The 14055-nt window shown below is 29.2% G+C and overlaps 1 protein-coding gene across 1 annotated transcript in view; it reads right to left on the reverse strand.

Annotated features, from left to right (window-relative positions):
- The window catches only part of LOC147078198 (uncharacterized), a 63779-nt gene extending 50126 nt beyond the window's left edge, over nucleotides 1–13653 (reverse strand). Inside the window, exon 1 of the mRNA XM_085940222.1 lies at nucleotides 12716–13653. The gene's annotated coding sequence lies outside the window, so the exon portion shown is untranslated. The remainder of the gene's footprint in view (nucleotides 1–12715) is intronic.
- Between the last annotated feature and the right edge of the window lie 402 nt (nucleotides 13654–14055).

A 14055-nucleotide genomic window follows, 5' to 3' on the forward strand; every position in this document is an offset into this window, starting at 1 on the left:
TATTCAATGCATACAACTGATTTTTTGTTACTATAAAAAACACTTACACAATTTATATTAAGATACGCTTTATGCAAGATAATATTGATTCAGTGGTAAATCTATAAAAAATTATATAATGATGATCCGTTGAAATTTATTATAAGCATTAAAATCAATATAGAATTTAAGCTCTCCAATCTTGATTGAGATTTTTAATACGCAAGCTTTAAGCTAATCTTAAAAAATGGCAAGTGTGATTAAATATCCATCATAACATTTTAAAAATTGCCTTTAAATTATAATTTAATAAAAATATTGTGTTCTTTAGTGAATAACAATATTTTTGGACACCTACATATAGTAAATTTATTCATATAAAACAATATTCTATATTAAAGTTGTACCACAAATTAGGTGATAATGATGATGCCTTTGTAAGCTTCCCGTAATTTAATATTTTCACTACAATATACCATTTTATTCGTTTCAATTTAGTTTTTTTTTTTTTTAAATATTATGTCAATCATTTATAAATATTAAAAAATCGTATTCCGAAATAAGTCCATTAAAATGACTTCCCTCATCATACCTTTTCAGCAATATCTGCATCCTGCCGTCCATACACCTGATGGTATCGAAATACTCGTAGAATCGTTTACTTTTTCAAGCTATTGAGTAGGGAGTCTTATTCTTCCGAGTCGACCTTCGATTTTTTCGCTGACAATGGCAATCTTCTCAGAATTGTAATCATCTCATGTGACCAAAAAATGACACACATTTTTGAAGAAATAACATTAATATGGCAATGTAAAAGTAATGAAATTATAATATCCTGACATTATAATGGTTTTGACAAACAAAAAAAAAACGAAACTATCTGAAAAAAAATCGATGCATGTAGGTACTTATGTACGTGCGTTAGAAATAATACTTCTGTGGCGTAGAAAAACAAAAACAAAACTTATGATAACCTAGATTCTTTGACTAGCTCTTAATTATCATGTTATTTATCGTTGTTTTTATTTTTATAGTAACAACTGCTACCCTAACGTTTAATCGTTTGTTTACGTAAGGAATTGAAAATGGCCGACAATAATAAATTCGTTGCCTAGGCAACGGAACAATTCTACTATAAAACTTGCATTTGTATACAGCTGACTGATTCGGAGCTATTTTCATACTGTCTTAATGGTGTGCGCGCGCAGCTCTCAATTTCATTTTTGCCCCAAAAAAAGTATCACTTCAAAAAATAAGACAAAGTTCTGCACTATTCCATTTGAGTCATTTTTGTAACCCGGGTTCTGAATTTCGACCTCTACAGATATGATATGCACTTTTCTATGGAAAAACACAGCAAACCAATTTCCTAGAACTAGAATAGTAATTTTAGTTTTAATTACAAATTATTACAATGCTTACGAAATTTGATTCTCACTAATTTTTAATACGAGTATATTACGTTTTGATCGGTTTCTATTTTCATAATAAAATTAATAAGTACCTATAAGTGATGTATAAAACTGATGGATGAAGGGATATATAAAATGCACCCATATGAATATCGACAAATATTATTTAGATGGAGTTAATCTGCTTTCAAGTGACTATACCTATAAAATAATTTATTGACAGAAAATTACTACGCAATATTAATATGTATTAGAGGGCCATCAATTACGATAATTTGAGAAATGTTTGTCTATTGTGTAAGTAATAATACAATAACCGTACCTTGTATCTTTATAGACTATATTATTTACTACCCTGAATGTAATAAAACGTTAAAATGACCAGAGGTCAATCTATTTAAACGAAAAGTAAGCCAAAACGTGCGGTTGCCGTGGTGGGGTTGCCAAACTTTTTGTTTGTTTCACTTCCTAATTAAAATACTACATTAATGATCAGAAACTAAAATATTATCACTTTAGTTAGGCAACTTTGCGAATTTTATTTATAACAAATGCTAACGGACTGATTTTATTTGTCGATAAAGGATTAATAATTTAGGTCAGTTAGAGTTAGACACTAGTAAAGTTATTAGTTTACATATACGGAACGGTAATAATTTAAATTACATTTGGTAACTAAACGGATCATGTTTTGTGTTTCAGTATATTATAATAGTAGTAACTATCAATTCCTACTTTACTAGAACACATTTTCATTTTTGAAGTTATACTTCTTTAGGCGCGTTTGGAAAATCAGATCAGAGTGTATTTTTGGCGTGTGACATGTAACACATAATTTATTTTTTCACACAAAAATAAACGCACTCGATTGGATTCGAACCACGGATTGTTCGGTTATCAGCCGAACGCACTGTCTTTACGCCACAGTATGATACTCCAATCGGATCGATTATACAGAATAATATTATAGTTTAGAATTATTCCGTTGCCTAATTAAAAGGCAATGGAACATTTCTAAACTATATTATTATACTGTATAATCGTCACAATTGGAGTATCATACTGTGGCGTAAACGTAGTGCGTTCTGCTGATAACCGAACAATCGGTGGTTCGAATCTAATCGAGTGCATTTTTTTCGTGTGAAAAAATAAATTATGTGTTACATGTCACACGCCAAAAATACACTCTGATCTGATTTTCCAAACGCGCTAAAAGAAGTATAACTTCAAAAATCTATTTTTAGTAGCTACACAGTTCGATTTCTAGGAATGTTCTGTGACAGTTTATAATATTGTATTAAACAACATATTTTTAATCAATTCGTATAATACATTGAATGAATACTTATACCATTTTATAATACGATCAGGATCAGTAAATATATTAATGTCATTCATTCATTACACTGCAGTGACGAAGACTGAATATTGGAAGAAAGTAATCGAAAAAAATACACATGCCAAGTAGACAGTGATTGATTTGATATAATATACCTGCGGTAATATAATATAGTAACGCCAATAAACTCATGGATATTTTTTTTTTAATATATTCGGTCTATCTTTTCTTCTTGAGAATTAATTAAATAGCTACGCTATATATTTTATAAACCAAACAAATGCTTACAAAAGCTATAAATATTTTAGTATCTAAATTAATCAATATTATTTTTCTCCTGGCTCTATTATCTATATTTACGCGATTACAGACCAAATAATTAAATTTTAATTAAAAGCGTTGCTTTTAATATGTATCACGTTTTAGTTTACATACTTACAGATGAATTAATGAATTAATTCGCATTATTCATTATTATTTAACATTCATTTTTGGATTAAAATTATTTTTTACAGATCATAGTATAGGTACCTACATTAAAAAGTCGATTACTATTGAGTTTCCGTTACTGTTTTTATGTATAACGATAATAAACTTTAAGTTAACTCCTATTACAAATGAACTAGGAAAAGGTTTTAAATAAAATCAATATAATCCTTTTTAAAATGTTTACCTTTTTCAATGAACCTTTTCGTCTGGTCGCCCTTTTTGGGGTATCTGTATCAAAAAGCTGGTTAGGCAGGTATGTGAATGTATAGGAGAGTATCAAAAGCGCAAATCGTATTACAAACTTTTTCATTAAACAACTTCTTTACTTTATTATCGATCCACTCTGAACGATACGCAGGCATAGGGTAATCAAATATAAAAGGGACGTATCTAGTTTGCTTTCCGTAGAAAAGAATTTGAAACCATTTATTATGACTGTCAGTTTGTATTCCAATTTTTGGAATGAAATTACAATGTTTTTTGTAATCTTTTTCACTGTTTTTAATTAAATAACAATTAGATCGTAATACAAATTGTGATATATAAATTGTACGTAGACACAATTTTCTGCTAATGACTTTTTGAATTAAGATAATATTTGTCATTTTTATTTAGTTTTTTGGAAAAAATAATAATATATAACAGTACTTAGCTAATATTATTCGGTAGATAATAAACTAATATTTAAAAAAATAAAATGTAAAAACAATGTAGATAATTACAAATATTTAAAAGTCTATTATGTTAATCATTACATTTTAAATGTCCAAAAAATGTGTAGCTATACAGTGGTAAAATAAAAAGAAATATTTATAATGCGTTAGCATATCGCAACCAGTATAAGATGAGTGAGAATTCCATCTAGTTACCTTAGTAGACAATATTTTATGAGATTAAAACTGCTACAATTTTAAATATTCAATTTCAAATTTTCAAGAAAAATCTAATTGTGTGGTTAGATATAAGTCGTTATTCCATCGTAAAGAATGACACATTTGATATTTAAGCCACGTACAAAATATATTATAATTCTCTGTCATAAGCAATTGTTTTTACTCGCCTTTCTCTTAGTTTCCTATATGTTGTATCTTCTGCTGCAAGCAATTCTTGACGTATATACTGGGGGTTTTTCCGGCCTTGTTGATTGACCTAACTAATTTTTATACTAACCACACTCTATGATAATATTTCAGGAATATTATGTTACGAAAGGAAAGATTAATGCAAGTTCCTCAAACTATCAGTCAATTCAACTTGGGTAACACAAAGGGATTTTTAAATGGTTTGTATTTAATCTTTAAAGGTCTATGCTTATTTTTTTATTTCACATTAATTTTTTTCTATCATGATTGACATCTCTCTCTCTCTCTCTGAATTTAGGTGGACCTTCTTTTATAAGTTTTTAAGATAGGGTCTAACTTAGTTCAATATGTGTGCTTCCATGTACTTTTATTTTTCTTTTTGTATTATTTACTTACATTACCTGTATTTTTATTTGAAAATTGTTAACATTTACTTTATGTCTCATTGTGAACGCTTTGAATTTATAATTTGTCATCTTTATTATATTATGTAAAATAAATAAATTTGAATTTGATTGACTGCTGTTGCGATATTAGTAGGCATTTTACCAATTAAAACTGAGGTGTTTCTTTTAGAAAAGATACTTTAATGATTGGCCATTGTCGGTTACATTATACAAAATAATGTATTTAGGAATATTTTATACAATGTTACAATCTGTTAGAATAATATTATATACATAATATTTACTTATAACAATGAGCAATGGAATGTATTTTACAAGCAGGTTGTATTTCATGACAGGCTTCACTCTATACGGCTGATCCGCAAAGTTTAGGCAGAAAGGTTATATTATGGGAAATGCTATCTCTCACAATTCGCCAGTATTTTATGAGTGTCACTGACAGATTGCTAAAGTTGCTCCTACTGTTAGTATAAATACAAACATCAGACTTTTAGCACATACTAGAACAAAATTTTCAATAGGGATATGTGAAATAAAGGAGCTAAATATTTCAAATTAAAGTAACCATTTCCACTATTTTCTATCACTATCAAGCTCAATTTTGACCTATTTTTCGTATACATAGACACTTGACATACGGGTTTATTTTTTATTATGATACGAAGTCTCAACTAATGCAAATTTAGTTGAACAAGTATTTATACACTGTTGCTGCATTAAATTAATACAAAATTAATATTTATAATATTAAAAAATAAGGGGTTGTTTATTACTCCAATCGTGGGGTTTCTATGCAATGTTTTTCAAAAAACTTTTTTGTTAAATGCAGATTTATGGATGGGTTTAAAATCTAAATTTAAAAAAAATGAGTGTTGTCAATATAATTTTCTAAAAAATATATCTCAAATTTTATTTATTTTTACATATACTAGTAAATATTACAAAGCATTAATTAAAGACGTTCACAATGTAACATTGAGAAGAAAAGAAATACAAATAAAACAGTATTATATAAAAAAAAGTAATAGATATAATAGAAATAATAATAATAGAAAAGTGTAAACACAAAAAATATATAAATTAGATACAAGGAAGTACACCAACGAGTTAAGCAGACCCTATTTTAAGAATGTATAAAACAATGCTCACCTATATTCAATCTCACGCAGTTAGAATATGTCAATATCCGAAGTGATTTGGTTGAAAAGAGTTATTGCTCTCCCAATTGGCATTACCAATGACAGGTTACTTCTGCACCTTGGGAAAACAATTAACTAATGCCTTCAATTCTTAAGATAAATATTATGGATTTGTATGTATTAAGGGAAGATAGGGACTGGGGATTGAAGGCGATCAGATCGATCTACTAATGGCTAGAAATTCCTTATCATCGATAAGCATTTTTTTGGATCCAATTTCTAATTTTGAACTTGCATAATAATTAAATGAACAAAGACTCTTTATTATAATAATTCCAGCGAACGATTTGCCACGATAGTATGTGAACTTTTAATATGTTACTTGGTAAACTGAAACTCGGGTTTTCCATTTTATCTATAATCGCATTAATGTATGTATTGTTCTAATTATTGTGATAGAACAAAGTATATGAAATCTCATTAGGGGTTGCATAATCCCCTAAGCCTGTATAGTGGTATTGTGATAGAAGCTTATTGACTTCATTAAACGACTGGTTTACCATTCAATCTAGTAATTAACTATTATTTATTTAAATTTTGCATTTTTTTTAAATTATACAAACGAATTTACTACATAATCATAAACAACGTGAATATCATACGTTGAGTATTATAATATATTTTTACGAAAAAAGTTTTAATCAGTTTATTATGGCGTTATGTATAAGATTTTACTTACTTGCCTGATGAAAAAAAATAGTAGCTATTTACGAATCGTACTCGGCTTAAATTTACTTCCTCAGATTTCTCCTAATGGGTATGTTTTAAAGGTGTTTATTCCATTAATTTACTGCAATTTAAAATATATTTTATGCTACGAGTAGTTTCTAGTTAATTTCAATAAATTTACTGCTTATTTAAAATAAAGCATATTTATTTCTTTAGAAAAAACAGCCAGTATTAATTTCAATAATGTACCTTCTCTGAATCTTATTTTCATTTTTTTTTTGTATTTACTATGATTATACAAATGTGATGACCCCATCATAATATACTACAATAAATATAATATGTTATCACTATTGTTACTTTCGATTCTTTATAATAAATAAATAAATAAATATGTACCCTATTTTAATCGTATATGCTAACCTAAGTTTATTGAGTTTATCGAATTTGACTAATGAATTCGGATAATATATTAGTACGTGACATTAAAATTTTACGAAGAGCAAACTTATGGAGACCATGGAATGAAGTTTATTCATAAAATAATAAAGCAATGCCTATTGAGTATGGACACACATTTATGATGAGTGTGATTAACTAAAATTAAATATAGTAATACTCTGTGTGATATCTGATTATTATGTATCCAATCAAAATCAATTTTGCCATTTTGGATAATCATATTAAACAAATAATGGTAAAAGTCCTTAATAATACTAACTTATCAAATAACTAACACAATAAACTCACGTATACTACTGAAATTAAATGGAAGTTAATATAAAGGCTCTAGTCATATCGGGATAATAACTTGACATACTAGAATATTCATGATAATATTATGTATTTTTTATATTATTATTATTATTTGATTACGTCCGATCCTAATAAGATCATAATATAAGCCTCCAGAAAGTAGAGGTTTGTATTGACAGATTTTGTTTTTACGAGAAATTGATGTCAGCCACTTGCTCAACCTATTAGGTCCATACTCTGACTCATACATAAATGAAAAAAAAAATATTTGTACTTTTGCCAGACACAGGATTTGAACCTAGGACCCACGACGCTATAGACCAACGCTAAAGCCGCGCGGCAATCGTGGGTATTTGTATGTTATAAAGAAAATCTAGAGTTTATCAATTTTGTTTAAAATCTGGTTATAATGAGATAAATCTAGACAGGACACAAGTAAAATTAAAAATATGTGTATTGCATAGCTCGTAAATAATTAAAATATTCAAATGTTTTTAATACTGTAAAAGATTGTTTACAATACTATTGTACATTGTATAAAATAAAACCAAAAACTATAAGTTGGTTGTGCTAGCTGGCATGTTGGGCATAAGGCGGTAAGACTAATAAAGTAAGCAAACGTAATTACCACCATTGGCCACTAAGCTGATGAAAATATAGTAATGGGCCGGATATGTTTATCAGAAAGTGGACAAACAACGTCACAAATTCGAATTCAAATAAACCATTTCCGTCTATTTAGTATTGATTTCAAAATTCAATTTCAGTTTAAAACGTAGATGGTTTACTATTAAAAAATAAACATTAACCGACTTAAATACGTTTTAGGAACGCGGACTGCCGAGTCAATTTTCCGATAAATCCTGCGTTTCCTTTTTTCTATGGCTTCGCTCCCTTAACGCTATACGGACCGTTAACTCACCAACACAAAGCCATATATTCAGCAATTTGTCTACTATATACGTATTTTTCATGTACGTGTCTTCAAATAAAATACTCTTTTATCTGGAGAAATACAAAAAAAACTTTATACAAAGTAAAACGAAAATACTCTATCTATGTTTGTTGAATCATAGATTAGACTTAGTACTAAAATACATTCTTTTTAAAATGTCACTGTTTTGAACGAGAAGAAAACGGATATTAAGATATTGATATAAAATATATCTTATCGTTCGTTCACAACCATCCAAACGGGTTGTCTATAACTTCACCTTCAGTTAAAATCGACCCCTATTAACATGGCTTTCTAGCCCAAAACAGCTGTCAACGTCAACGATTCGGTTAAATTAGACATTTAAAAAAACTTTATTTCAAAATGATCACAAAATGTCACCCTATCATAACAATCTAATAGTACTTGATGATGAATTAATTAAATAAAAAGTCAATGAAAAATATAGAAAAATGGGGGAAGTAATAAATATTGTTTTTATAGATTCTGAGACTATTCTAAACAAATATCTAATTATTGATCAATAAGTGGCCAATAAAGCAGCCTCACATCACGCTGAGAGTGGAGAGGTGACGTTGGACCTGGCTCGGCTACGTGTTGTGGATGTCAGAAGAGAACCTCAACCTGGATTGCCTGTTCTTTAAGGCAACTGGATTGCAGCATCTTGGAAGGCTGCTAAATACTATCTATACTATAGTATATATGGCAAAGCGACGAGATGCTGGTATACCGATGTCTTGGAGGTGCCACGTGGTGTCCATTTGCTCTAACTAGGGGTGGATATGGCAGAAAATGAAGAATAATAAAAGTATAATCTTTAAAGATTATATGAGTACCTACCTCGCAGAGTTTTTTTACCATGTCATAACTCACAGCTAAAATTAATTAAATAAAACATGCCTATTCGGGCATATTTCAAATATATAATATGATGTCAGTTGTGCTAAGATATGAATTAATTGTCGTTGGTATAACAAATTATGTTTTCAGAAAGAAACGTTGAAGAATTTTAGATTTTCAGTCGGACTTTCAGAAAAGTTAAAGCTTTATATACCTAGAGAGAAAAATTAAGCTTAACTAAAATAACAATGTATTAAGTCTCATAGTCACTTGGAATCATATACATTCTAGTAGACGCTGTTCAGGTTTTGAAAGTTCTTCATGTGACGCTTCCAAAACAACTTTCATAGAGACCGCCTATGTATTATGCCATGGCAACCAGTTCTAATGTAAAAACATGTAGTAAAGTATTATTATGAAAAAATATTAACATAGAATACACCTTTCTTATTCCGTAGTTTATTGGATTCATGTTACGGAGTGTCAATCAATGAAAATGTATCTACGAATTTAACAACAAAGTTATATGTTTGAAAAATATCAATATACAATAAATGCGTCTTTATAATTATCGATTCTCAATGAGTTAATACCACATACGTCCCCCTGTGGGGTGAGTGAGGGATACGACTGGAATGAAAAAATCCTCTTAGCGCCGATTCCCCGACCTTTTCGGTTGTGACGTGTGATTTCGGCTTACTGAGTCGAAGGAATCCCCGAAAATCCTGTGAAAATAAATCACAAAACACGGTCTATCATTCGCGAAGACTTTGAAAAAAATCGCACATACAGAATTTCTACAGAGGTGAGCTCTTGCAACCTATAATATATTTTTTTATTATCTTGTACTATATACTGTTCATTTATGTATTTCTCTGATAAAATAAATGGAAAATTGTTAAAAAATTCCTCATGTGTCTCGTCTAAAGTCCTTTCATGAGTTGGCTAACATACAGATTGGATTATTAAGCCAAAAAAAATACTATAAACTACCTATCTTACAATGTATTTTAATTAAAACGTTTTTATTCTGTGAATAACACGTGGTAAGTCAATAATTTGAGGCTGTGCCTCAAGGGTTCCATCGCCGTGGCCGGCCCTCACCCTGCACCGGTGCTACAAGAGCGACATACGTGCTGCAGGTCTGACATGGCGGGAGGCGCAAGAGTTGGCGATGGATCGAGGGAAGTGGCATCAACTTGTGCTTGCCCTATGCCCCAATGTTGGGACATGACAGTGTGGAAGAAGAAGAAGTCAATAATTTATCGACTCAGAATTAACAATAGATGATGTAACTATTTTTATAAATATCGCACCCGGAGAATAATAGTGACACAAGTCCAAATTTGTCATTTTTGAGTTAAGTATACAGAAATGCTCCAAGATATCATTTCTATCCGCACGAATAGCGGCATAATTGTTAAAAGTATAATGATGGCCTTAAAAGTATTTTTGTCATTATCATAGTATAATATTTTACTTGGATTCAAGCAGAAATAATGGCACAATGATCATTGTGCCATAGTTATTGCGGAAAACATTCAAAATGAGATGACTCAAGTATGCCAACTTCACGCTGTTATAAAGTAAATTAAAAAAAACTGATTTAACACACCAAAATAAATTATTAAAACCGCTTTCCTGCAAAAAAAAGTTTTTCGAGTTATGCGACTATTATTCCCCGGGTGCGATATGTACTTATGCTAGAAAAAAAATTAGGCCATTCGATATAATAATAATATAGATTATAGAACATGCACATAAACTACAAAGAAATAAACATTATGCCTGATTTTAGAGGGCATGTCAAACTTTAAAATGCAATTACTCCATTAAATGATTTCAAAACTTACTAAAAATAATTTAAATATGTTTTTGAATGAATTTTGAAAACTGCTTGTTTTGAAGCAAGAAAGATATAGACTCTTGTTTTAAAAATTACTGGGTGGATAGCTACTACAAAGGGTATCCTAATCTCATGGGTGGCACAATATACTATGCACTCTTATTATTAAATATATATGGTGATAAATTAGACAGTCAGCGCTGGATCATCCAGGACGGAAGAAAATTTTGTGATGATATAATATAATTATTGTTTTGTGACATAATATAAATAATGCAGCAACATAGGACAAATGAAATCCAAAACAATGAAAAACTACAACAATCCCGAGCACCTTAGATTTAGATAATAGTGCAATGAAGAATTATTATGAAAGTGTGTGTTTTATGTTAAATAATAAAATTATTCTCTACTGTAATCACCACGTTTATATACGAATATCAATACAAAGTATGACGGAAACTATAATATTGAGCTTACATGTCTTCATCTTTTTATCTATATTGAATACTTATAATATTCATACTATCGTCCGAAGGTACTTGATGGAATTTAAATTTTAATGGATTTAAGTTTCAGTCTAAGTATTAGCCTTTTGGTGAGTGCACATAGTGCCTGAAGATGTCGAAAGGCAAAACCCGGGTCGCAAAAAACGACTCAATTGCAACAGTAAAAAACTTAAATCCATTAGAATTTGAATACTTATAGACTAAATTAATTAACCTTTTAGCTAGACAGTATAATTATTTGAAGTAGATTGCAAATTTGAATGTAGGTAATTGATTAATATTTCGGATTATGTCGGAAGATATTACCATCGAAAGCATATTATATTAATGCCACAAAATATTATTATCATTTTTATGAATTAAATGAATTTCTTAATTCAGCGATATCAAAACATATTTTATTTAGCAACATAGGCTTTATATCAGCACATTTATTAAAAGTGACACAGATTACTATAAAAATATGTTAATGTTAGATTTTATAAAAATACATAAAAAGTAAATTATAATATTGATAATAAATAATAGTACTATCGATGTTCATAGTTCACCCCTTTTTGTAAGTGTTCTTTGCTCTTTGAAGCAGTAAGCCGTGATGAGCTTATTGGGGCAATTTAATCGATAGATGCTTTGCAGGTTTTCAGAAATGTTTATATTTTTTAATTAATGCTTGCAAAAATAATAAAATAGCGCTGTTATAAATAATAAAAAAATATTTTTACTTCAATAATTAAGATATCAAATATTCAAAATGAATTTTTCAATAAAGAAATTTGATTAGAATATTATTTTACAAAGGTATTAAAAATAAACATATTTTTAATGATAGAGCATAATAAATTTTAGAAATATTATAGATTTAGTTATTTGCGGGTCTCGTCTTTTTATATTTAGTTCTATACTTTGGACTTTTTTTATGAGTATTTATATAATAATTACAAACAAAAATATGTGTATTGCTTTAAAAGTTTTAAAATAATTGTTTAATAACAACAACAACATTTATTGTCAGTCTCTTAATCAATAATTTGCATTCCACGATAATCCTTTAACAAAAGCTTTTACAGCTTATAATAAATGTTGAAGATAAATTCAGTAAAATTGTTCGGAAGTACTAAAAATAAATAAATTACCATTGGAGATCTTGTTTGACAAATTAATATTCTTAGGAGATTACCGTTTTCAAGTAATAAAGAAAGTTCTTCATAAAAGTTGAAGCTTTATCTCACTTACCTGACATTCTCAAAGCGCCTCCATATTTTCAGATGCCAAACACACTTATCATTTTGAGCTTTAATTCGACTTCTCTTGTACTATTTAAGCTTCTACCCAAACTCTGAATAAGTTTCAAGGTGATTTCTTCTTTTGCCAATTTTTGCGTTTTTAGTCAAGATATTACTCTAAAAAGAGTGTTTAACCTACTATTCAATTTTTTTTTTTGAAAAACACAATAATATTAATAATAATTAAATGTCATAATCGGTTAATAATATATTTTTATCACGTCTTGATAGTTGGTATTTTACTTGAATTATATTTTTATGATATAAATTAATTACATACTCTGCTGTAATAATCTCTTTGAAGTTAATTATTCGGTTTGTCGCAAATAGATTTAAAATATTTTTTTAGGTAACTGGATAATACAAAGACTTATTTTTAAGAAAGTAAACGTTTTATTATTTATTTTTTACACATCTTTGTATTTTGTAGAGTTTTGTTTATATTAATAAAATTTTCAACGGTATTTATTACATATTTTCTGGGTATTAATGAGTGATTATAATACTGATGGTTTTTAATTACACTTTTTATCACATTCACTACATGTTTAAGTTAATATGTATATTCATTTTATTTTGAAAATCTTAAATGTCAAATAGAATTTCACAAATTGTCAAAGAAAAACAATAATTTCACAAAACACACCAACGCGGCTATTTGTGAATATCCAAGCCACATAAATCTCTGAGTCCCTTTGACGTTAAGAACAACGGGAAAAAGTCGGGGCCGTACGCGATAAGCCGGTATGTAAAAGAAAACTGTCGCAGGTCTTTCTACCTGTGGATTGAATACTGATCACGGTGTCGAATTACACAGGTTTAGGTCCTGTCGTGCAGTGACGTCACGGCGCCGGGACGCGCGATCGCTGCGATGGTTTGGCGTCGTCTGGCGTCGCTCGGAAGCGCTTGCGAATGCGACGCCTCGAAAGGAGACAAAGGGTGGCACAAGAGGATATTCACCAGCCGGAAAAGCTGTATTGAAAAGATTAAAGCGTCATTGTTAAAGGAGGCTGCTATATATTATTTCTAAAAATGAAGGTGATATTAAGCTTTGTATGGTAGCCTTAAATAATACAATAACATAATCCGGAGATTTCGCAAACGCAGTTCACAGAGCATAATAAATATTATATATTTTGTACGGAAATAAAGTTCTTCTTTGTATGAAAACATTTTTAGTTATTTTTTGGCTGTCTCCACTAAGCTGATAAATGTTCTTTTTACATTATATGAACTCTATTCATATCGTTTACATCAATTCATATAACTTATATTTATTATAAACTATTT

Source organism: Rhyacophila brunnea, unplaced genomic scaffold (genome assembly GCF_057557595.1).
Source record: "Rhyacophila brunnea isolate RB1 unplaced genomic scaffold, BYU_Rbru_1.0 scaffold_12, whole genome shotgun sequence".
Taxonomy (NCBI): domain Eukaryota; kingdom Metazoa; phylum Arthropoda; class Insecta; order Trichoptera; family Rhyacophilidae; genus Rhyacophila; species Rhyacophila brunnea.